Below are 26,234 nucleotides of genomic sequence, written 5' to 3'. Positions count from 1 at the left end.
TAAATGTACTGTTATTTTAAATGAACACAAATATTTGTATTATTATAAATAATAATAATAATAATAATAATAATAATAATAATAATAATAATATACAAATTATAATAATAAATACATAAAATAATTAGTAAAGTAAATAAAAATAAAAATAATTAAACTAAATAGAGAATAAATAAATAAATATGTAGTGTTATTTTATATTAACACAAATAATAATAATAATAATAATAATAATAATAATAATAATAATAATAATAATATAAAGATTATAATAAAAAATACATACATTTATTAGTAAAGTAAATAAAATATAAATAATTCAAAGAAATATAAAATAAATAAATAAATAAATAAATAAATAAATAAATAAATAAATAAATAAATATGTAGTGTTATTTTTTAATTTATCACAAATAATAACATCAATATTGGTATTAACAGTAATAAATAAATACATAAATGAGTAAATAAAATTACATTAAACTAAATAAAATTAAATAAACAAACAAATAAATAAATAAATAAATAGTTTGTTATTGTATGGCCTACTAATAATATTATAAACATCAAAATTACAATTTTGACCAAAAATATCATAAATATGATTTTCCCCCCATAATCTGACAGTGAATGCATGTGTGTGTTTTGACAGCTGTGAGTATGGAGAGCGTGGCGTGTTCCTCTCTTGGCCTGCGGCTCCACGAAGCAGAAGCTGGTCTGTTTGCTCTGTGCTGGATTGACCAAACACTAATGAGGCATAAGTAAACATTTAATACAGACGCTCACATCTATTCTGACTTCCCTCGGGCAAAGCAAACGGGCTGAGAAAATGCTTGGAATTATTACATTGTGTAGCTAAAGAGTTCTGCTTTTGCACACTTGAAAGAGATTACAAATGCATATAAAGAAATGAAGTAGATGAAAGAAGCGGTACAGTAGCCTCACAGCTAGAAGGTTGCTGGTTCGAGTCCCGGCTGGGTCAGTTTGTATTTCTGTGTGGAGTTTGCATGTTCTCCCCATGTTGGTGTGGGTTTTCTCTAGGTGCTCAGGTTTCCCCCACAGTCCAAACACATGCACTATAGAGCAACTGATTAACTAACTTGCCTGTAGTGTTCGAGTGTGTGTGTGTGTGTATGAGTGTGTATGGGTGTTTCCCAGTACTGAGTTGCAACTGGAAGGGCATCCGCAGGTGTGAGTGAGTGTCTGTCTGTCTGTCTGTCTGTCTGTCTGTCTGTGTGTGTATGTGTGTGTGTGTGTGTGTGTGTGTGTGTGTGTGTGTGTCTGTGTGTGCAGACAGAACAGCTGACTGTGGTTTACGTGAAGAGGAAGGTGATTCCAGGGCTGAAACATGTGGAGATCGGGACGCGGGCCAGATTATTTAGCCAAAAATAACTAGAATGAGTAGCTGGAGGGTCCAAACACACACACATTTACCCAGCTGTCTAAATGAGACATTAGATAGATGTACGTATGTAATGTAATGTGTGTATTTGTGATGCGACGGCAGCCAAAGGACAACGACACCAGTGCGCTCACCACACACATTGAAGGAGTGGAGAGATAGTGATAGAGCCAATTCAGTGGATGGGGATGATTGGAAGGCCATGATGGTTAAAAGTCAAGAGGGAATTTAGCCAGGACACCGGGGTTACACCCCTACTCTACCAGGAGTGCCATGGGATTATTAATGACCACAGAGAGTCAGGACCTCGGTTTAACGTCTCATCCGAAAGACGGCGCTCACTGACAGTATATCGTCCCCTTCACTATACTGGGGCATTAGGACTCACACAGACCACAGGTTGAGCGACCCCTGTTGGCCTCACTAACACTACTTCCATCAACAACCTAGCTTTTCCCATGTGGTCTCCCATCTAGGTACTGACCAGGCTCAGCCCTGCTTAGCTTCAGTGAGTGACCACTCTTGGGCTGCAGGGCGATATGGCTGTGGCAAGTATGTATGTAAGTACAGACAGACAGATGGATGTATGGATATTTTACATTTTTACCACATAAAAAAAGTTTTTTGTTCCCTTTTACTCCAGCATGAGCACAGATTTCAGCAATACTAAAGCTTCTGTACGATTTTGTTGATCTCTGAATTATATTTCATGCACTGACCGATGTCTCCTGTTCTCAAGGTGTCTACGCTAAAAACACTACATATTTATTTGTTTATTTTATATTTCTTTTGATTATTTATATTTTATTTTATTTACTTTAATTTATGTATTTATTATTTTAATTTTTATATTTTTATTATTATTATTATTTGTGTTAATTTAAAATAAAACTACATAATATATATATTTTTTTATTCTATATTTATTTTAATTATTTATATTTTTTTTACTTTACTAATTATTTAATGTATTTATTATTATAATTTGTATATTATTATTATTATTATCAATATTATTAATATTATAATAGTTATAATTATAAATAATAATAATAATAATAGTACATGTGTTCGTTTAAAATAACACTACATATTTATTTATTTATCCTATATTTATTTCAATTATTTATATTTTATTTAATTATTTTTTATTAATATCAATATTAATCTTAATATTTGTGATACATTCAAAATAATACCACAAATTTATTTAATTAATATTTATTTTATTATTTTTATTTATATACTTATTTATTTATTTCTATTAACCACAATATTGATGTTAATATTTGTGTTAAATTTAAAATAACTCACAGTTTTCTAAAGTGAGCACTGTAAGATTTCTCCAAGGGCTCCTTTCTCATACTGATATTTTGATGAGGTCACACACACACACACACACACACACACACACACACACACACGCACACACACACACACACTGATTAAAGAGTGTGATGTGTGTGTTCACTGTAATGCACACAGCTCTCAGACTACAGGGAAAACCACAACATACACGCCAAACACATGCTGTGTTTTCATCCTTCAGCACTACACAAAACATTCACACAACTTGAGATAATTCTCTTGTAAGATTCTCTTGTAAGCCTTTCCAGCTGCAACCCAGTACTGAGGAACACCCATACACTCATTCTCTCTCTCTCTCACACACACACACACACACACACACACACACACACACACACACACACACACACACACACACACACACACACACACACACACACACACACACTCATACACTATGGCCAATTTAGTTAATCAATTCCCCTATAGCACATGTGTTTGGACTGTGGGGGAAACCAGCGCACCCAGAGGAAACCCACACCAACACAGGGAGAACATGCAAACTCCACACAGAAATGCCAACTGACCCAGCCGGGACTTCAACCAGCAACCTTCATGCTGTAAGGCCACAGTGCTAACCACTGAGCCACTGTGCCATCTTATTATTACTATTTCTTTTATGTTTATTATTTGGAGCGTACACAACCCTTTTAGAGGGTGTAAATGTTTGTTTTGTGTTTTATGTTGGTATAATGTTCGGGAATATTACTATTTTGGCCTGATTCACATTGAAAGCTCTAAATATCACCATTATTGTGTGTGCACTGTTAGCAGAGCTTGTTTCCTCCCCAAAACTCCTGTCAGTTTAATTGAAGCAGCAGTAAAAGTGGCACACACACACACACACACACACACACTTAACAACATGTTTGACAGCGTCTCTGTCGTCCAGAACGTGTAAAAGTCGCTCACACACACACACACTTGAGGCCAAAGACAGAGAGAAGCGGCTCTTTAAGAGTTTATTAAACAGCACTTTCCTCTTCAGCACACTGAAAACACAACGCTTTTCTCTTTCCTCTTTTCAGAGGGGATAAAACACACACATACGGCTGAGGAGCCGGGCCTGTTGCTACGAAACACTACACACACACACACACACACACACACACACACACACACACACGCCTCTGCCATCCATTCAGCCTTCACTAGAGTCTCCATCTGTCCATTAAAGACACAAACAAGTAGACCTGCGAGGCATTGGAAAATGCTGACATTGTGATTTTCTGATTTTCGGCAATATTTGCTGCGATATGAATACAACTTATTAATAAATAAAAAAACTGAATAGCCCTGTTTGGAAACAATGTATGACTTTAGAAAATGGTTTTGTAAGTTAAAGCACCTGTATACAATATAATAAACAATTCCCAAGCATGGATAAATACCACAAAAAAAGATAGAAATGAAATAAAACAGTGCTTTACAGTTATGATTTGCAGGTAAACAACTGAATAATCACATGTGAAATAACACTATAGTCTTCATTGTATGAATAAATAAATACAATTAATCATTATTATGATTCAACTTTGCTCCATAAATAATGCGCTCTGAACTGTCAATAATAATCCAGACTCACTGATGCTGATCCAGTGTTGTGATTATCGCAAATGCATATAATATTGATGCTGAAGCCAAATATGTGGCAAAAAAAAGCTGATAAATAAAAGGAAGATCCTGCCCTGCTTCATTAAGCTGGAGATTCTGCACTAGATGAATGCAAAAGTGAAGCCTGTGAGTGTTTGTTGACTTTCGCATGATTCAGCAGTGTCAAGACTCAATAGTTTAGACTCAATATCGTATATTAGAGTTTTTGTCTTGTTTCTAATATCTAAAATATCTGACAATTCTTATATCAAGAAGCATTTTCGAGACGAGCAAAAACACTTTCAGAAATTATAAAGTAAATTAAAATAATTTTCAGAATTAATATGTAAAAATTAAGTGGGTTTGTCCTATAATTTGCCAATGGGGTAAGCAAAAAAAATAGTTTTTCAGAAAAAACTCACTTATTTTTGATGCATTATTTCTTTTATTTATTACAATATTAATATTTCAAATTTATTAATTTCTTTTATATGTATTTTAAGCAAATAATAAGTTAAAATTAAGAGAGTTTTTCCTTAAAACAACCAAAATAATCTGCCAATGAGGTAAACAAAATAATATTGTTTTTCATTTTGACACAAGATTATTTTACTAACTCCATTGACAGATTACAGTCTAGAAAATGCTTCTTAATTCAAGAATTTTCAAATATTTGTACTAGAGGCAAAACAAAAACTCTTAAGAAAAGCATTTTTTTGTAGTGTTAGGAGAAAACTCTGAGCTAAAAACCTTCACTGCTATTTATCAGAACACTAAGTGGTCTGGAATGTACCAATGTTATTTGTTTATCCTTCCCAATCCATTATTTGACCGTCGCAACATAATATTGGGCTCTACAAAGTACTATAAACAAATCTTTAAAAGAAACTCCTCCCCCTCCTACCCATCAGCCAATCACTGCGGGCAAAGTTAATAATCACGCTAACATCTTCGATAACACAAAGTAGACCCCGCCCACTCTTGCAGCTCCAGACTCTCTCTAAAGTTCGTCTCAACAGCTTTAAGAAATGCTTTTCTTACTTAGAGTTTTGGTCTTGTTTCTAGTCCAAATATCTGAACAATTATTGATTCAAGAAGCATTTTCAAGACAAGCAAAAATACTTTCTGGTTTTAAGAAATAATATGCCAAAATTAAGAGAGTTTTTCCTTAAAACAAGCAAAATAATCGGCCAATGAGGTAAACAAAATAATATTGTTTTTCATTTTGACACAAGGTTATTTTACTAACTCCATTGGCAGATTACTGTCTAGAAAATGCTTCTTAATTGGGGAGTTTTCAGATATTTGTGCTAGAGGCAAGACAAAAACTCTTAAGAAAAGCATTTTTTGTACTGTTAGGAGAAAACTCTGAACTAAAAACCTTATTTGACCATCGCAAAATAATATTGGGCTCTACAAAGTTACTATAAACAAATTATCCATTTATCCCCCCAATCCATCAGCCAATCACTGTGTGCACACGTTTGTGTTACGTTTAACGAAGAACCAAGATGATAAAGAGAGGGTCAGGGGTAGAATAATCATACTCTGATGTACTCAACACATGACCCAGTGACTAGAAGGGAAGGTTAGGACATTAGCCCCTTTCACACATACAGACCTTTCCGGAAAATTACCGGCAATTTTCCGGAAAGGTTGTATGTGTGAACAGGTCCTTTTTGAAAATACCGGTAAATTCGTTCTGGCTATTTTCCGGAAAGAGAAGTTGTAACATTACCGGCAATTTGCCGGAATGCTGCGCTGTGTGAATGTAGAAGGAAGATTCCCGTAATAAGCGCGTGCACGTCTAGAACGTGCTGACGTGAGACGTCTGCTTAAGCCAATCACAACAGTCAGACGCATTTACGTCCGCGCGGTTTATGAGAATAAAAACCTTAGAATATTTTTCCAGACACATTTAGCTGCTAGAAGATAGTCAGATCACGTTTATATGTTCTTCTTAATGCCAATTGTGTAAATAATCATCGATGAGATGCTTATGATAAGCCGTTGTTTGTTTACGTTCGTGTGCCTGTGAAACAGCCTGTGAGCGCCTGCACACGCACATATTATGAACATCTCGACATGCGAAAGTGATCCTGCGAAAGTTGTTCACAATATTGATCATCCACAGAGTTTGTAATTTAGTCAAATGTTTACAAACACAAGCGCAGCCGTTTAAAGCTCATTTGTGGTGAATGATGTCAGAATTTACCGGTATTTTGGAATGGATGTGTGAATGCTCTTTTCCGGAAAATTTCCGTAACGTCCTCGCCTGTGTGAACAGCGCTTTTTTGAATATACCGGTAAAGTCTTTCCGGAAATTTTCCGGATATTTACCGGTATCACTGTGTGAAAGGGGCTATTGACTCCAGTCATGCTGGTAGTTCAGAACCTCTGACTTTTGCTGTGCAATTAAAAATAATGTGCAACTAGTTGAGAGAGAGAGGACCCTGATCAACTCTCTCCACTCTCTCAACTAGCAGGCTGACCTTTAACCAGCACCAAAATTTTGACTATAAAGGTGAGAACTTCTTGTAGTAACATTGGAAGCTCAGCCGTGGTACAACCGCGCATCGCCCGGCATTCTCGGACTAATGTGTTAATCTTCCAATGTGCCTGCAACGGGCTCCCCAGTCCTTGGAGAGAAAGATGATAGCACTTGTGATAATCTTGTGATAAGCCTTTTACGCATTTTTATGACTCATTATTGAATATGGCTTATGAATATGATGGTTATTATTATTATAATTGATATCAGCTGTATGTACCAGCAATAAACAGTTGTACAGCTTGATTGGAACGGTGTATGGACCTTTTATTGGTATTTTCTCTAATCGATTAGCACCACTTTTGCCTCACTTGAGTAAAAATTTAAACCATGCTAAAACATTTTTGATATGCTGAAACATTTCAGATACTAATAATCTGGGCATGCTAAAATAATTTGACTATAGCAACATAATATTGCACTGTACAAAACGTTCCCATGAACAAATCTGTAGGAAAAGCTTCCCCCCTACCCTCCTACTCAGCCCATTGTCAGTTTATTTTGCTTGTTTTAAGGAACAGCACTTCATTTTGACTCATTATTTCTTAAAACAAGATTATTTTTTTGCTTGTGTAGAAAATGCTTCTCAATATAAGACTATCTTAGATATTTCAAAAAGAAACAATACAAAAACAGCGTTAGGAGACAACTATGAGCTAAAAACCTTCACTGCTATTCATCAAAACTCTTAGTAATGTTTTATGAATGTGAATACGAGTGCTGATCTCCTGCATCTGTTTACACACACACACACACACACACACACACACACACACACACACACACACACACACACAGCGGCTCCAGAAACTCATGCATGCGTGTTTTCATCAGCAGATGGACAGAAACACTGGGATGATCATCTCCACACCTGCCAGACGCCGCATAAACAGATCAAAATCCCTGCACACGTATATATGCACATGACATATACGGCTTATTTGCTGAACGCAGCCTCCGGACAGCCATCCATCACGGACGGCTTGCTGGACCGGCGCTGGCCAGAGGAAATAAAATCACTTTTTTTTTTTCATACGCAACCAAGCAAATGCAATTTGAAGTGCCACATTTTGCTGCCGGGCTGCATTTGTGCTGCTGTTTCTCGCAGGCAGGAATGAATAAACATGTTCACAATGGGCTGGAAGAGGAATATCTCCACTTGAGAAATGATCATGTCTCTGACTGTCATACAAATGAGGCAAAAATGAAATGAAATAAAAGGAAATTAAATAAAATAAAGTAAAATAAGATAAAGTAAAATAAAATAAATTATATAAAATAAAGTTAAATAAATAAATAAATGACAAACTAAAAATAAACAATAAAATAAAATAAATAAATCATGAAATAAAATAAAATGATAATATAAAATGAAAATAATAAAATAAATAGCAAATGAAAAACAAATAAAATAAAATAAAACAAAACTAAATTAAATACAATTTTTTATAAATTACAAATAAAATAAAATGAAATAAAAAATAAAGCAAAATAAATAACAAAATAAATAAGAAAAAAGATTATTTTAAAATGAAACAAACAAATGAAATAAAATAAAGTAAAATAAATAAAAAAAATTAAAAAATAATAAAATACAAATACAAATAAATAACAAACAAAAAGAATAAAACAAAAATAAACAACAAGTGAAATAAAAGTGTATAAAATTAAATAAAAAAATAAACAACAACAAATGCAGATAAAAAACCAAATGAAGATCGGAAATAAACAAAACAATGTGCAAAACAATGTAATAATAATAATAACCTGGCGGCGCAGTGGCGCAGTGGGTAGCACATTCGCCTCACAGCAAGAAGGTCGCTGGTTCGAGCCTCGGCTAGGTCAGTTGTCATTTCTGTGTGGAGTTTGCATGTTCTCTCCATGTTGGCGTGGGTTTCCTTTAGGTGCTCCGGTTTCCCCCACAGTCCAAAGACGTGGTATAGGGGAATTGGGTATGCTATATTTGACTGGAGTGTGTGTGTGAATGAGTGAGTATGGATGTTTCCCAGTGATGAGTTGCAGCTTGTAGGGCAGTGGTTCTCAAACGTTTTTCATCAAGTACCACCTCAGAAAAACGTTGTCTTTGCAAGTACCACCATAATGAGCAGTACTGGAATAAAGTAGCATATTAGGTCCAGTAAAGCAGCTAAAACTCTCAACAGTTCAAAAACGAGGCATAATAGTTCCAATTATTAAGAACATTTAAATTAAAATGTGCTTTTAAAGTTAAAAATGGTGGGTTACTGTTCTTAAAAAGTAAAAAAAAGAAGAAAAAACACTGTTGTAGGGCATCTGCTGCGAACAAATACATGCTAGATAAATTGGCGGTTCATTTCGCTGTGGCGACCTCAGATTAAAAAAGGGACTAATCCGAAAAGAAAATGAATGAATGAATTAATAAATTAATAATAATAATAATAATCATCTGAAATAAAACACAAATATAAATATTATAGAAGATAAAAATTAGCCAAAAATAACAAATTCTTTCCCAGAGATGGGTTGCGGCTGGAAGGGCATCCGCTCTGTAAAAACTTGCTGGATGAGTTGGCGGTTCATTCCGCTGTGGCAACCCTGGATTAACAAAGGGACTAAGCTGAGAAGAAAATGACTGAATAACAAATTCTACAAAACATAATGAAAACTACATTTAAAATCTAAGTAAATTAAAAAAAAATAATAATAATTTGTAACTGGAAATATGGTACAAAGTTAAATGAACAAACAAACAAACAAATAAACAAACATATTGACAAAATCATAATAAAAAGCATTTATATATATATTGGTGCATTTGAACAAAACAGATTCATTAAACATGAAAATAATATTTTAGTCACAGAACATATTTAGAAATGGAAAGATTGTACAATTAAACTCATGCAAAATATTGCACAAAAAAAAAAATGCAAACTACATTTCAACAAAATTGTATATATTTTTTGTTTCTCTTGATTCTTGCTATTTTTGAAAGTGTTATTTAATAGTTTCCCCTAACATATAAATTTGGCCTACTAATTTTTAAACCATTATTGCAAGTTATTTTGTTAGATTAGCTCCAGATTTGTCTTCGGTACTGACTAATCGAGCGTATATGCACAAATATAATATGGTAAATCTTCCTACAGAAAATATTCATTTAAATGGAGGTGTACTGTATGCATATATGCTGAGCACTGTATGTATAATTATCAAATTCTTCACTCATTGGATGAATACGCTGCTTTATTCGCAATTTTTATTATTTATAATTATTTATTATTAATATTCGCAAATTTAATTCACATATTTGAATGGAAATATAGTGCTATCAGCCTCTCAACTGGTGTCTGAGCCTCAACACACACACACACACACTGCTTTATTTCTGCCTTTGGTTTTCTATATGAAGCTGCTGGATGAAATCAAACTCCTCCAAACTGAGAGAAAAGAGCAGAGCAAAGGGAAACACCTGCTGGAGCTTCAGGAGAACAAACCGCTTTTATCAGCATTAAAACACACACACACACACATCAGCATCAAAACTCACACACATCGCTCACAAACGCAGAGTTGCGACAGACTGTCAGCATCCTGTACATCACAAAACTACAAACACATTCACACGACAAAATCTGACTTGTGTTTAAAACATAAACACACATACAGAAGGACAGAAAACCACGACATTGAAGAGTCACACACACACACACACACACAAACACGTCACCTTCTGCATATGGCTACAACATCACAGTTAATGTCGGATGCTGTAGTAAAATCTGACAGGCTGCTTGTGTGTGTGAGTGCACGTGTGTGTAAAATAAAGTCAAATAAAGTAAAATAAAACAATAGTGTCTCAGTGGTTAGCACAATCGCCTCACAGCAAGAAGGTCGCTGGTTCGAGCCTTGGTTGGATCAGTTGACATTTCTGTGTGGAGTTTGTATGTTCTCCCCATGTTGGTGAGGGTTTCCTCCGGGTGCCACTGTCCAAACACGTGCGCTATAGGGGAATTGATTAACTTAATTGGCCAGTGTATAAGTGTGAATGAGTTTGTATGGGTGCTTCCCATTAATGGGTTGCAGCTGAAAGGGCATTCATTGCGTAAAACATGCTGGTTTATTCCACTGTAGTGGCCCTAGATTAATAAAGGCCGAAAAGAAAAGGAAGTCAAAGAAGTCAAATTGATCACAGATTTTCTGAAGCTGCCCGTCAGATTTTACTACAGCATCTGACATTAACTGTGGTATTGTACCCATATGAATGAATGAACACTTCAGTGTAACCAGTTTTGTTTTGATAAGTAATGAGGTCTTACTGCAATACAATAAATACATTAAATTTTTTACTAGTTGTTTTGTCTATATCTAAACATATTTATTTATTTATTTATTTATTTATTTATTTATTTATGTATGTACTTATTTACATTAGCTTATTTATTTATTTTATTTACTTACTTTCCCTGCTGAAAAATCCAGCTTAAACAAGCCTAATCTGGTTGGCTGGTTTTAGCTGTTTGACCAGCCTGGTTTTAGAGGGGTTTTGGCCATTTCCAGGCTGGTTTCCAGCCTGTTCTTAGCTGGTCAGGCTGGAAAATGACCAGCTATATCCAGCTAAAATCAGCTTGACCACCCTGGTTTAAGCTGGACATAGCTGGTTTTGGCTGGGCTCCCATCCTGGCTAGGCTGGTCAAGCTGGTTTTAGCTGGTCATCTCCCAGCCTGTCCAGCTAAGACCAGGGGTCCGTTCTTTGTACGTGGATTACTCAGTTAGCTGGATTTGGATATCGACGATTTGACACAATCCAGGATCGCTTCGTTCTTCAAAACTGATCTGTGAGTTGTTGTCATAGCAACAGTTCTGCTAGCTCAAACCTGGTCGGGAGCAGGTTCAATTTATATAAACAGGATGAGATCGGCTCAGTTCAAGCAAAGATAATACAGAAAGTATGTTCCCAATGCTGATATTTTCTAACAGTAGTCGTTATATACACTTGAGAAAATACTAAAAAATTTTTAAATTATATAAAGTTATGGTAATTAATAAAATAAATAAAGTTATATATTAATAAAACTTATGCAATCTGCACCCCCGAAATGAAAGTACAAAGACTGCCACCTGGTGGTGCAAAGAGAAAACTTATTGATATGAACTTTTTAGATCGCTTTAGTACAATTTGTGTATGATAATAGAAATGCACAATATGTGACTTTTTTAAAAGCAATAATACATTTATGCAGTCATGAACATGATTTGACAACTAATATGCCAGTGATTTGATGCTTCACAAAAGCTGCAGACACCTTATGATATCAAAATGCTTTTGAAAACATCCAGTTATTCTTTACACTGATTAAAAAAACGGCTGCTATAATACTAATATGACTACTATAATAAGAAAAATAAGCTCTAACTGTAAAACTAAATGAATTGCTCTTGACACATAAAAGAGCCAAGCATGCAGACCACAACAAGGCGTAATTGCGTATCATATTTAACAAACCGTTTACCGCAAACTTGATGTAATTTTGCTCACATGGATAATTGAATATTAATCAGATGATGTCATTACGCTGCTGTGCCGTCAGCCAATCAATGCATTGCTGATCATGAGTTCGAGGATCGATAGATCTGTCCTTCACAACACACACAGCGATCCCAGATCAGTTCAACCAGACATTTTAATCTGATTCGCGAACTTGTTTGAAGAACCAAATCAGTTATCAAGATTAAAAGATCCAGGATCTGCCAAATCATCTTAGATCATTTAAGCGAGGTGCGAAGAACGGACCACTGGCTGGAAATGCCTGGAAATCAGCCTGGAAACCCCTAAAAAACCAGCCTGGTCGACCAGCTAAAACCAGCTAACCAGCCTAGGCTGGTTTAAGTTGGTTTTATCAGTAGGGTTATTTATTTATTTAAGAGCAGATGTGCTGATCGTGTCTCTGAGCGTAATCGTGAGTCTGCAGAAACTCATTTGTGATGGCCAACAGATGCTTTTTCCGTCTCTCTGAGCAAGTTAAATGTCTTTTCTGTGCTCAGAGTTGTAATTGACTTAACGCAGAGAAGCCCTGAATGTATGAGATAATGAAGAGGGCGTTTGGCTCCGTCCACTTAACTCTACAACAGCAGTTATGATCCCATTGTCCATTACCCAAATGGACATCACTTTACTCGGGAGTATCGATCTTCTCTGTTCTCCGGCTCATCTGCATCACCTCGCTCTCCATAAATCAGAGGATTCGGGAGATCTGCTCAGAGTTTCTGCTGCTGGGCCAGAAGATTAATGATGCCGACGGACACATAGAGCATCTGTGGCTTTAACAGGACAATCACAAACAGCAGGACATCAGGAGCTCTGACCCGCACACAGAGACACATTCACAACCCAAACAAGCAGAGCAGAGCGGTCAAACTGAGGAAATATAAGAGAAAACCAATAATTTCACTGTGGAGCTGCTAAACAAAACAGTCTGTTTCACTGCTAACTGCTAAAAGCACTCTATTTCACTGGTAAAAACACGTATTTTATTGCTAACTGCTAAACAAAACAACTGCTAACTGCTAAAAGCACACTATTTCACTGGTAAAAACACGTATTTTATTGCTAACTGCTAAACAAAACAACTGCTAACTGCTAAAAGCACTCTATTTCACTTGTACAAACACAGTATTGCTAACTGCTAAACAAAACGGTCTGTTTCACTGCTAACTGCTAAAAGCACACTATTTCACTGGTAAAAACATGTATTTTATTGCTAACTGCTAAACAAAACAGTATTTCACTGCTAACTGCTAAAAGCACGTAAAAACATGTATTTTATTGCTTAACTGCTAAACAAAACAGTCTGTTTCACTGCTAACTGCTAAAAACACTCTATTTCACTGGAAAAAACATGTATTTTATTGCTAACTGCTAAACACAACAGTCTGTTTCACTGCTAACTGCTAAAAGCACTCTATTTCACTGGTAAAAACACGTATTTTATTGCTAACTGCTAAACAAAACAACTGTTAACTGCTAAAAGCACACTATTTCACTGGTAAAAACATGTATTTTATTGCTAACTGCTAAACAAAACAACTGCTAACTGCTAAAAGCACTCTATTTCACTTGTACAAACACAGTATTGCTAACTGCTAAACAAAACGGTCTGTTTCACTGCTAACTGCTAAAAGCACACTATTTCACTGGTAAAAACATGTATTTTATTGCTAACTGCTAAACAAAACAGTATTTCACTGCTAACTGCTAAAAGCACGTAAAAACACTTATTTTATTGCTTAACTGCTAAACAAAACAGTCTGTTTCACTGCTAACTGCTAAAAGCACTCTATTTCACTGGTAAAAACATGTATTTTATTGCTAACTGCTAAACACAACAGTATTTCACTGCTAACTGCTAAAAGCACGTAAAAACACTTATTTTATTGCTTAACTGCTAAACTAAACAGTCTATTTCACTGCTAACTGCTAAATACACAGCAAAATATGGGGACCCAAAACAACTCTATGGGTGTTAATTTCAACCCTTTGAAAGTGTCTCATGGGGTCCACTCAAAACAGACTTAAATCAACACTTTCAAAAGGGTTGTCACATTGACACCAAAGAAAGGGTTAATTTTAACTCTGGGCAGAGTTAAAATATGTAACTATATTTAACACCGCCTGGTGTAATATATTGTTATTTTATTCAACTCTCTTGAGTGTAAATATGGTAAAAAGGTCAAATAGACTGTAAATTACAAAATAAAAAACATTTTATTTGAAAACATTCACCACTTCAACAATTCATTCAGTTTTTAAAATGCAACAATGTCAAATATGCTTTAAATGTTTTATTAGTACAGACAGTATCAACAACATATGTATGACCAGTGCTCAAAAAGGCTGTTTCAGTCCTTTGGTCCAAACTTGATGTTTCATCAGAGCAATTTGAAAGTTCAATATAGCGTCACTCATAGTTTTCTTCTGAACTCATAGTTTTCTTGTGAAATAACATTTTAAACAACTTGGCGTGCAAATCTTTCACTTCTGGTGTTTCCTTGGTCCTCCATATCAAACACAGCAGTTTAAATGAAGGTATAAATACTGTAAACTTGTGTGAAAACAAACTGGAGCTAGGAAATCTCATCAAGCATGTCCTGTGAATGAAGTGCTTTCCAGCCACAGGATGACCTTTTTATCCATGACGATGTAGCAGCTGCTGATCGCTCGTCTGGTGGTTCCTGATGCACGGATATACTGTAGGGTGATGCTCATCTAAGAACTCTTCAAGACTCCAGCATGACTAAGAAAAATGTTTGAAAACAAATTGCAATCAAATTCTATGATATATTTAAAAGAACATTTAAAGTAAATAAAACATTTAAGAAATCTAAACTCACCTTTTGAAAATCTTCATGATGATCCACAACTTGACTCTCCCAGCTGGTTGAGGTGACAGGATATGGAAAAGTAGAAAAAAACACATACATCACTGTTGGATCTCCAAAAACAATTAGGTTAACCACTATGGCTAGAACTGGAAAAACAGGCAGCTGTCTGTCCAGAATCCTGAATTTAACACAACACTTGGAGCAAAATTTAGAGGAGCTTAAAATATTTTATATCATTTAGTGATGCTGACTTCCCCAAAATATTGGCCACAGTGTAAAAAATATTCATAAACTTACAGTTTTCTGTAAGCGTGTGCGTGCATGTGTGTGTGCGTGTGTGTGTGTGCGTGCATGTTTCTTTACCAGATTCAACTTGTTAGGCCCTTTCAGGTCCAGTATTGACGCCACCTTTCCTGGAGTCTAGCAGATGTTTCAGGTCCAAATATAATCTAAAATATTAGGATAAGCAGAAGAGGAAAAGTGCAAAGCAGAGCAAAACATTATTTAAGTAACAGTTCACCCACAATACAAAACTTATCACCATCATGTCATTTGTTATTCTCTAATGCTCTAATACCCTCTCAGCTTATTGTGAAACAAATACAGAACTTTATCAAACATACCTTCATTATTATCACCACATATGACCAAGAAGGTGTGCTTGGTCATTTCACCAACTCTGGAAATACACCATCCGTCTCTAATCAGCCACCGTCACAGGGTCTTGTGTTATTGTATAGAGAACTGTGGCTGTTAAAAAACAACAACACATTAGTATCTAACACATATGCATAACCTTCAGATAAAAGAGATAAACATCACAAAGTATGCCTCACACATTTTCACATATCTTTTGATTCAGATGTTGATTATTGATAATAAATCTACAAATCAAACTTGTATCATCATTAGGCTGCTTAAATATGAATCAGTTGATTAATTTTACAGACATGTGGCTGTTTACAACGCACTAAATTGTCTTTAATAAAACGGAAATGTTGTGTAAAGTTCATGCTAAGTTTAGCCTATAGTTTTAAGCACAATATCATGCGGGAGAAAAAGCTTGACTAAGATGTTCCTGACTACAGAAATAGCCTAACTTACTAACGTCAGACATCCCGAGTTGGGAAAAGTCATTTTCGGGGGATACAGAGTTGATTTGCGGGAGGTAGCGGGAGAGATGAGTACCTGAAGAGCAATGAGATGAGTTGCGCGCGACGTACCTAAAGAGCGGTGGGGGTGACTTGCGTGCGACGTACCTGAAGAGCTAGGAGGGATGCGGTGGAGAGGGGTGTGCAAAGTGTTTAATGACCGGGCGGGAGACGCGCGATTTCCAGGAGATTATCATTCATTTGCGGGCAACTACTTGGGCATCTGGGAGTCTCTGTGCATTTGCGGGATAACGTTAACGTTAGTCCCGCAACTTCCGGGAGACTTCTGTAACGTCAAATGTCTGATAAAGTGCAAACGCGGTCATTTAAAGACATTAATGTTAACATTCCGACTTTAATGGTTGTCAACACTTAATATAATTCAAGCGTAACTGTTACGTTATCACACGAGTCTATGGACTAACTTAACGTTATATGGACGGCCACGAATGAACCAGTTTAAAAGGGCTGCGGTGTTTAAAATAACCAAATTAACGTACACGAATAACAAACAATCACATGTTTCAGTCAGGAAGCCTTTTACAAGTAAGCATGTTCATTTACTCACCAGATATGTTTTAGAAACTCCAGAGCTCATGGAAACCGTCCTGTGTTGCCGTTAGCATCCAGGCAGAGTAGGCTAGGCTGCTTCGGGGATTCCCTCGCTAGTTTGCTTCGAATTAAAGGAGAAGTGTCGATTTTATTTTACAGATGGGTAACAACGCACAAAATAGCATTAAGCGTGACAGAAATGTGTTGAACATGTACATTTGATGTTTTTATGCACTATGTAAGCGTGGGCATATATAAAAACATTCTTGAAAAGAAGTCAATAGTAATGCAGTTAAGCTAGATACACAAACGACCATGAATGAACCTCAGAAGTTTAAAATTGTCACTCCATTCTAAAGTTATTAACTTAACAATATGTTTACAACTGTATTTCCTTAAAGAAAGTCAGTAAAATACCAACATTTAGGTAGTTTGACTCACCAGTTGCTGTTCTAAACCTCAGATGGAAAATGGCAAATTCTTCAGTGACTGGGGCTGCATGAATTCCCGGATGTTGGAAATAACACCACCAAGTGTTGAAAAGATAACTCCTTGATTTCGCACTGAATAAAATCAATTCTAACTCTTATTATATTCATTTATCAAAATCTAACTCTTTAACGTCAACACTTTACTCTGAAATGCTTCAACACCGAGAATTTAACTCTGATGAATTTGCTGTGTACACTCTATTTCACTTGTACAAACACTGTATTGCTAACTGCTAAACAAAACAGTCTATTTCACTGCTAACTGGTGAAAGCTCTATTTCACTGCTAACTGCTAAAGCACTCTATTTCACTGCTAACTGCTAAAAGCACTCTGCTTCACTGGCACAAACACTGTATTTCATTGCTAAAGGTTAAACAAAAAAGAGTATATTACTGCTAACTGCTAAAAACACAATTTCACTGATACACACACTGTATTTTGTTGCTAACTGCTAAACAAAACAGTCTGTTTCACTGCTAACTGCTAAAAGCACAATTTCACTTGTACAAACACAGTATTGCTAACTGCTAAACAAAACAGTATATTTCACTGCTAACTGCTAAAAGCACTATTTTCACTGGTACAAAGTACTGTATTTCATTGCTAACTGTTAAACAAAATAGTGTATTTTACTGCTAACTGCTAAAAACACTATTTCACTGATGCAAACACTGTATTTCATTGCTAACTGCTAAAAACTGTTTATTTCACTTCTAACTGCTAAACTTAATACTTTATCTTTCTGCTAAAACACTCCATTTCATTGCTAACTGCTAAATAAAATACTTTTTTCATTGCTTATAGGTAAACACTCTATTTTAGTGCTAACTGCTAAACAAAACTATTTCACTGGTAACACTATTTAACTTTTAACTACTAAACTACTTTCACTTCTAAATAATAAACAAAATAGTGTATTTTACTGCTAAATGCTAAACAAAACACTTTATTTTATTAACTGCTTAGAAACACTTTCACTGCTAACTGCGAAACAAATAAGTAATTCACTGCTAACTGATAAACAAATCAATCACTGCTAAAACACATTCACTGCTAAATGCTAACCAAAACACTCAATTTCACTGCTAACTATTAAACAAAATAGTGTATTTTACAGCCAACTGCTAAACAAAACACACTGCTAACTGCTAAAACCCCTCTATATCACTGCTAAAAACCCTCTATTTCACTGCTAACTGCTAAAACCCCTCTGTTTCACTCCTAAAAACCCTCTATTTCACTGCTAACTGCTAAAACAGCTCTGTTTCACTCCTAAAAACCCTCTATTTCACTGCTAACTGCTAAACCCCTCTATTTCACTGCTAAAAACCCTCTATTTCACTGCTAACTGCTAAAACCCCTCTGTTTCACTCCTAAAAACCCTCTATTTCACTGTAACTGCTAAAACCCCTTTGTTTCACTCCTAAAAACCCTCTGTTTCACTGCTAACTGCTAAAAACCCTCTATTTCACTGCTAACTGCTAAAACCCCTCTGTTTCACTCCTAAAAACCCTCTATTTCACTGCTAACTGCTAAAACCCCTCTGTTTCACTCCCAAAAACCCTCTATTTCACTGCTAACTGCTAAAACCCCTCTATTTCACTGCTAAAACCCCTCTATTTCACTGCTAACTGCTAAAACCCCTCTGTTTCATTGTTAAAAACCCTCTTTTTCACTGCTAACTGCTAAAAAAACATTATAACTGCTAAACACCTTTTCACTGCAAACTTCCGCAGGGAGAGAATGATGTTCACTTCAGCCTGAACTCATGCAGATTTCTTCTGTGCTAGCGTCAGTTTTCACGTGTTTGAGCAAAGCGTTGAGAGATTATGCAGGAGAGGATGAAGATATTCCCCATTTCAGCAGCTCGTGACCTGCACACGGACACCTGCGGGCCGTTCAGAGGATAAAACACAGACTCATGCTCTGAATACCAGCGAAGAGATGAAGCTTAAATCAGAAACACCTGAACTGAAGCCCGAAGCCGAGCTCGCTAATGAAAACAACAGGTGAAACATCCAGAACACACCAGGAGAAGAAGAAAAATGCTGCATCTCAATTCACACACTGTCCATCCTAAATAGTCTTCAAAGATAGAATCAGGGTGTCCCAATTCATGGTATGTTGAAAAGAGTATGGAAATGTTTTCTGTATAGGTGTACTATTCCCTTTAGAAATGTGAAGTGTAGAACTGTCTTTATTCTAACCGCTAATATTACCCACAATGCACTGCACGTTGGATGTAAATTTGATTTGAACTACAAACTCGGGGAGAAAATGTAAACAAACTACAAACATGGTGGATGAGTGAAACCAATCGTGAAATAGAGGCTTCAGTATTATTACTGTATTATATTATCTAGCCAGCTGGAAGATATTTAAATCATGTTTTCTGTGTTTCATTTCATCTGCAACAATGTTAACTAATGTTTACAGTATTACTGTTAAAATTTACAAGTGTACTGTAAATAAACTGTAATGTAAAATAACTGTGCTGTAGTTACACAGAACAATTGTGACTGTTAGTTCACAGTGCACATTTTGCATCAGGACCCCAGAATGCATTGTCATTTAAAATAAATTAAAATTAATATAAATAAAATAAAATAAAATAAAATATTTAAATTAATTAATCAATTAAAATAAATAAAATAAAACAGAAATTAAATAATACAATTAAATTAAATAAAAAATGGAATGAAATGAACAAACAGAAATTAAGTAAATAAATAGGAACTGAAAAAATAGAATGAGTAAAAATTATAAAATAAAATTAAACAAAATATAAAATAACATAAAATAGAAACTGAATAAAATAAACTAATAAAAAAGTGAATAAAAAATTAAATGAAACAGAAGTTGAATAATAAAATACAATAAATTAAATTTAAAAATGAAATATAAATGGAATAAAATCAATATAAATTAAACTAAAAAAATAAAATATTTAAAATAGAATTTAATTAAAAATAATAAAATTAAGTTGAATTAAAAATAATTGAACAAAATAAAATAAATTAAATATAAAAAGTTAAAAATAAAATAAAACAGAAATAGATAAATAAAATAAAATAAAAATTGAATAAACTAAATTAATTAATTAAAATAAATTAAATAAAAATTGAATATTAAAAATAAATAAAATTAACTTATAAGTAAAATAGAAATGGAATAAAATAAATAAAAATAACTTAAATTAAATTAACAAATAAGAAATAGAATTTCAATAAAAATAATACATTTAAATTAAATTAAAAATAAAATTGAAATTGAATAAAATATAATCAAAAATTTAACTGAAAGAAATCGAAAAAAAATTGATTAAATAGAAATTGAATAATAACGTAAAGTAAAACAAAATAAAACAAATGAAATAATAATTAAATGCCTAAAATCAAAGGGTTTTTTGTGTTTTATAGTGTCGTTTTTTCAGTGTTGTCAGACAGGAGAACACTGGCTGTGCATGATGGCAAAAGACACACAAAAATCCCCAACGCCGCAGAAGAAAGAGACCCTGGGTCAGACAGACTCCAGATGTGCTGATCTCAGAACAGAGAAACACTGCTGGCCGTCTCTCTGTCACACACACACACACCTTTGAGCTTCGACTGATTCGTGACCATGAGAACTGATAAACACCCTTTACTGTTCATGGAGGAAAAGCTTGAGCTTCTGCCCGATCCGGCTCGTAATCTGACTTAATAAAGCAGCAGAATTCACAAAGACTGTAAAAATGTGCAGAACTACTCAGAAGATCCATCTTTCAGTTCTGTTCACGCTAAACTATCAGTGGAGATTATTATTAATCTTAATTTTATTATTATTATTTTGAGTGAATCATCCTCCTTTTGTTTTATCTTATTATGTTTTTTTCCCTGCAGAATTTACACACACACTAACATGAATACAGTCACTCACACACACTAGAGTATGACACATCACATGAACATCTTGGATAGAAGATCAGATAGAATAGAAACAGCCTGAAAATCCCATTACTGCTGGAAAGGTCATGACATAGTGCAGTATTCTTGAGACACACACACATGTACACGCACACACGCAAACACACACACACACACACGCACACGCACACGCACACGCACACGCACACGCACACGCACGCACGCACGCACGCACGCACGCACCAACATGCGCACACACAAATTTGGTCACAACATTGTTATTAATTCAAGGTACACATGCATGCACTTACACACACACACACACACACACACACACATGCATGCACGCGCACACACACACACATACACAGCAAACACACATACATAGATGCACAAAAGAACACAAAAGCACACACACACACAAACCGATATGTACACAAACAGACACGCAAACAGACATACATTGATAAACACAAGCACACACACAGATGCACACAATCTGTACACAGATGCACACACACACACACACACACACACACACACAGATGCGCAAAAATACACACACAAAAAATAAACACACACGGATGCACACGCAAGCGCACACGCACACGCCCACACACACACACACACACACACACACACACGCACGCACGCACGCACGCACGCACGCACGCACGCACGCACGCACGCGCACACACACACACACACACACACACACACACACACACACTGTACACAAATGCACACAAAAGTACACAGACAAACAAACAAACAAACACACACACACACACACACACACACACACATACTGTACACAGATGCACACAAGCACATATATACACAAAGACAAACACACACACAGAGATGCACACAAGCTGTACACAGCTGCACACACACACACACACACAAAAACACACACACAAACAGACACAGATGCACAAAAATGCACACACAAAAAATAAACACGCACGCACGCGCAAGCGCACACGCACACGCACACACACACACACACACTGTACACAGATGCACACAAATGTACAAAAACACACAAACAGATGCACACAAAACTACACACACAAACAAATAAACAAACAAACAAACAAACACACACACACACACACACATACTGTACAGAGATGCACACAAGCACATATATACACACAGTCACAGATATGCACAAACACACACACAAATACAAACTTGTACTTATACACTTTATATACATACAAATGCACTATACACACAAACACATATGCACACACATACACTCACCTCACAATATGCACATACTACCTAAAATTGAGGAAAAGTCGCAATCAGATAGGCGAATGTCGGCAGCCTCGCCTCCATTTTCAGATGTCCCTGTTTTTCCCTATCCACATTGAGACGGAGCAGCAGCGTTTCAGAATGAAAACGGCCTCTCCAGCGTTTTCGAAACGCTTTGTTTTCGGCGCTCGAAAGCCTACAGGTGTTTCAGGCGCAGGTCAGATTTGCTCCAGCTCATAATTTATTTTATTTATATTAATTTTGTCTAAAAAATTATTAGAGCTGTCCAGTTTCATCAGGAATGCATCCCAGATCACTGTCTGAAGTGGTTAGAGCGATCAGAGTTATATCCGATCAGAATAAAACGAATGGAGTGAGCAAACAGCCTCAAAAACACAGACGTGACAGAATTAGCGCCTTTTGCTGTGAAGTGACATCTGAGGATTCCGCTTGCCATTAAAGCCTTCGTCGGACAGTTATTAAAAAAATAATAATGTAAAAAGTAGAGAAAGGGAGGTCATGTGCTGGACAAGTCAATAAATATACAGGATGTCCCGGCTAATGTGGCCAGTTAGCCTAGAACCTCATGGATGGGGCAGATTTTCATCTGTTAGTAAGTAAATTTAGCCTTACCCTGTTTGGCAGTGTTTTTGAACATATGTTCAATATTTTGTGATAGTGACACCACTGTCTGCCTTTCCTGCCTACTTGCTCTTTTCGACCCAGAGCGTTACTCGGTATGGATGTCGCATCAAAGATTGAAATGTTACCACTCAGCGGGTTATGTCGTGACTCGCGTCACAGTATTGTGGCTTTGAGGCTCTACGGGATTCGAATTTCTGAATATATTTCTTGAATATAAATATATTAGTTATATAATAATATATTATATAATATTAAATTACATAAAATAATTAAAAGAACAAATTCTGGACCTTTTGGCTGTGGAAGGGTGGTTCGTTTGAAGCCGAACCCCCTCTGGCTACAGGCATGTGTCCATTTACAAAGCACTGGCCTTACCAAACCTCCTTTATAGACCAGCACACCCATCCACAAAGTGTCTCAAATGGATTTGCCATGTAAACAACATGACACAAAACAGGAAAATTACTGTTGCACTGGTCTGAAAATATCAACAAATATATTAAATTCATCTTTATTTCTATAGCCCTTTTACAATGTGGATTGTGCCAAAGCAGCTTTACATAGAGGATTATTCATTCATTCATTTTCTTGTCAGCTTAGTCCCTTTATTAATTCGGGGTCGCCACAGCGGAATAACCGCCAACTTATCCAGCACATTTTTACACAGCCGATGCCCTTCCAGCCGCAACCCATTTCTGGGAAACATCCACACACACATTCACACACACACACTCATACACTATGGACAATTTAGCCTACCCAATTCACCTGTACCGCATGTCTTTTGACTGTTGGGGAAACCGGAGCACCCGGAGGAAACCCACGTGAATGCAGGGAGAACATGCAAACTCCACACAGACACGCCAACTGAGCCAAGGATCGAACCAACGACCTTTTTGCTGTGAGGCGACAGCACTACCTACTGCGCCACTACGTCGCCATAGAAGATTATAGTAAATTGAAACAGTGTCAGTCCAGTTTTCAGTGTTTAAGTTGAGAAATCACACCATACACGTCTTGCGCCTTAATGCGCTGTGTATATGATCAGGACCATTGAGTTATACTTTGTATAATTTAAACAATGCAGCTGATTAACATATTAAACAAAGTTAAAGTAGCATAAAAACATATTTTGTCAGGACTTTTTTGTGATATAATCGTTTACAGTATACCAGACTCATCCACTGGACTCCTTTAACATTGACTGTATAATGTAATAACGTGCACTTTCTGTAAAAAGCTGCGATATAAAGAATATCAGCCGATATATCGTTATTGGACAATTTTACACCCTGATATCAGCAACGGTCAGAAAAAAACATATTTTTAATGTAATTTTTAATTCCCTGACATCGGCATCAGCCTCAAAAAAACATATCAGTCTGGCTGTACTATAATATGCATATAAAAATATTGTCTAATACATCTATATTTGTATTTTTTTACTCCCTGATATCGGTATCGGCCCAAAAAAACAAATCAGTGAGGCTGTAGTATAATATGCATTTAAAGAATATCGGCCAATATATCAATATTAGTATTTTTTACTCCCTGATATCAGTATCAGCCCCGAAAACCATATTGGTTGGGCTCTACTAGTATATGCATATAAAGAATATCAGCTGATATATCCATATTGATATTTTTCACTCCTTGATATCAGAATCGGCCCAAAAAAAGACATATCGGTTAGGTTGTACTAATATGAATATAAGAATATTATCTGATATATCAATATTTGTATTTTATTTTACTTCCTGATAATAGTATCAACCCCCACCAAAAAAACATATCAGTCAGGCTGTATTACAGTATGCATAAAAAGAATATCGGCCGATATATCCCACTTTGGCTACAGGCATGTATCAATTTACAAAGCACTGGCCTTAACACACCTCCTTTATAGACCAGCACACCCATCCACAAAGTGTCTCAAATGGATTTACCATGTAAACAACATGACACAAAACAGGAAAATTACTGTTGCACTGGTCTGAAAATAGCAACAAATATATTAAATTCATCTTTATTTCTATAGCCCTTTTACAATGTGGATTGTGCCAAAGCAGCTTTACATAGAAGATTATAGTAAATTGAAACAGTGTCAGTCCAGTTTTCGGTGTTTAAGTTGAGAAATCGCACCATACACGTCTTGCGCCTTATTGCGCTGTGTATATGATCAGAACCATTAAGTTATCCTTTGTATAATTTAAACAATGCAGCTGATTAACATATTAAACAAAGTTAAGGTAGCATAAAAGCATTTGTCGTCAGGACTTTTTTGTGATATATAATTTTTTACAGTATACCAGACTCATCCACTGGAATCCTCTAGCGTTGACTGTATAATGTAATAACTTGCATCATCTGTATAAAGCTGCTTTACAATGATAATTATTGTGAAAAGCTCTACACAAACACACTCGAACTGAACTGGAATGTGTTGCAGACAGATGAAAAAAAAGCAGGAAAAACACATTTTATAGTTTATAGTCGTACAGTTGAACTGAATCGCTCAACATCAAACACACACACACACACACACACACACACACACACACACACACACACACACACACACACACACACACACACACACACACACACTCATTCAGAAAACAGCACTCATGCTTAATATCTGTATTAAAGAGCAGAAATGTGCCGCGCCGGATCCTCTTTCAGAGCAAACAGCAGATCTCCGGAGGACTCCAGATATACGAGCGTTTAAAGGCTTATTTACACTGTGGCGAAGGTATGATTAACTTGTTAATGTTGCGCATAACTCCGGCTGGGCCAATGTCAGCAAACGGGTGGATTTGTAATCAAAACTAAACGATTCTCAAGGAGAAGAGCAATCCCGAAACCACAGCTGCGTTCCCAGAGTTTGCGTCTGAATCCTGCGGTTTGACGGGTCTGCAGGACGGGTTCGTGTATCTGTATCGCATGCA

General features: G+C 35.8%; 1 protein-coding gene and 1 long non-coding RNA gene across 2 annotated transcripts in view; both read right to left on the bottom strand.

Annotated features, from left to right (window-relative positions):
* Positions 1–26,234, bottom strand: part of efna5b (ephrin-A5b) — a gene marked incomplete at its 5' end in the record, with an annotated part of 201,572 nt that overhangs the window by 99,120 nt on the left and 76,218 nt on the right.
* On the bottom strand, positions 14,640–19,582 carry LOC137489696 (uncharacterized). The gene is made up of 6 exons (XR_012384020.1): positions 17,420–19,582; positions 16,995–17,099; positions 15,899–16,025; positions 15,639–15,724; positions 15,285–15,327; positions 14,640–15,187 (listed from the first exon to the last, which is right to left on the bottom strand). It is a non-coding gene; the product is annotated as an uncharacterized lncRNA (long non-coding RNA).

This window comes from Danio rerio, chromosome 8 (genome assembly GCF_049306965.1).
Source record: "Danio rerio strain Tuebingen ecotype United States chromosome 8, GRCz12tu, whole genome shotgun sequence".
Classification (NCBI taxonomy): Eukaryota; Metazoa; Chordata; class Actinopteri; order Cypriniformes; family Danionidae; genus Danio; species Danio rerio.
This window is presented reverse-complemented; position numbering and strand designations above follow the sequence as displayed.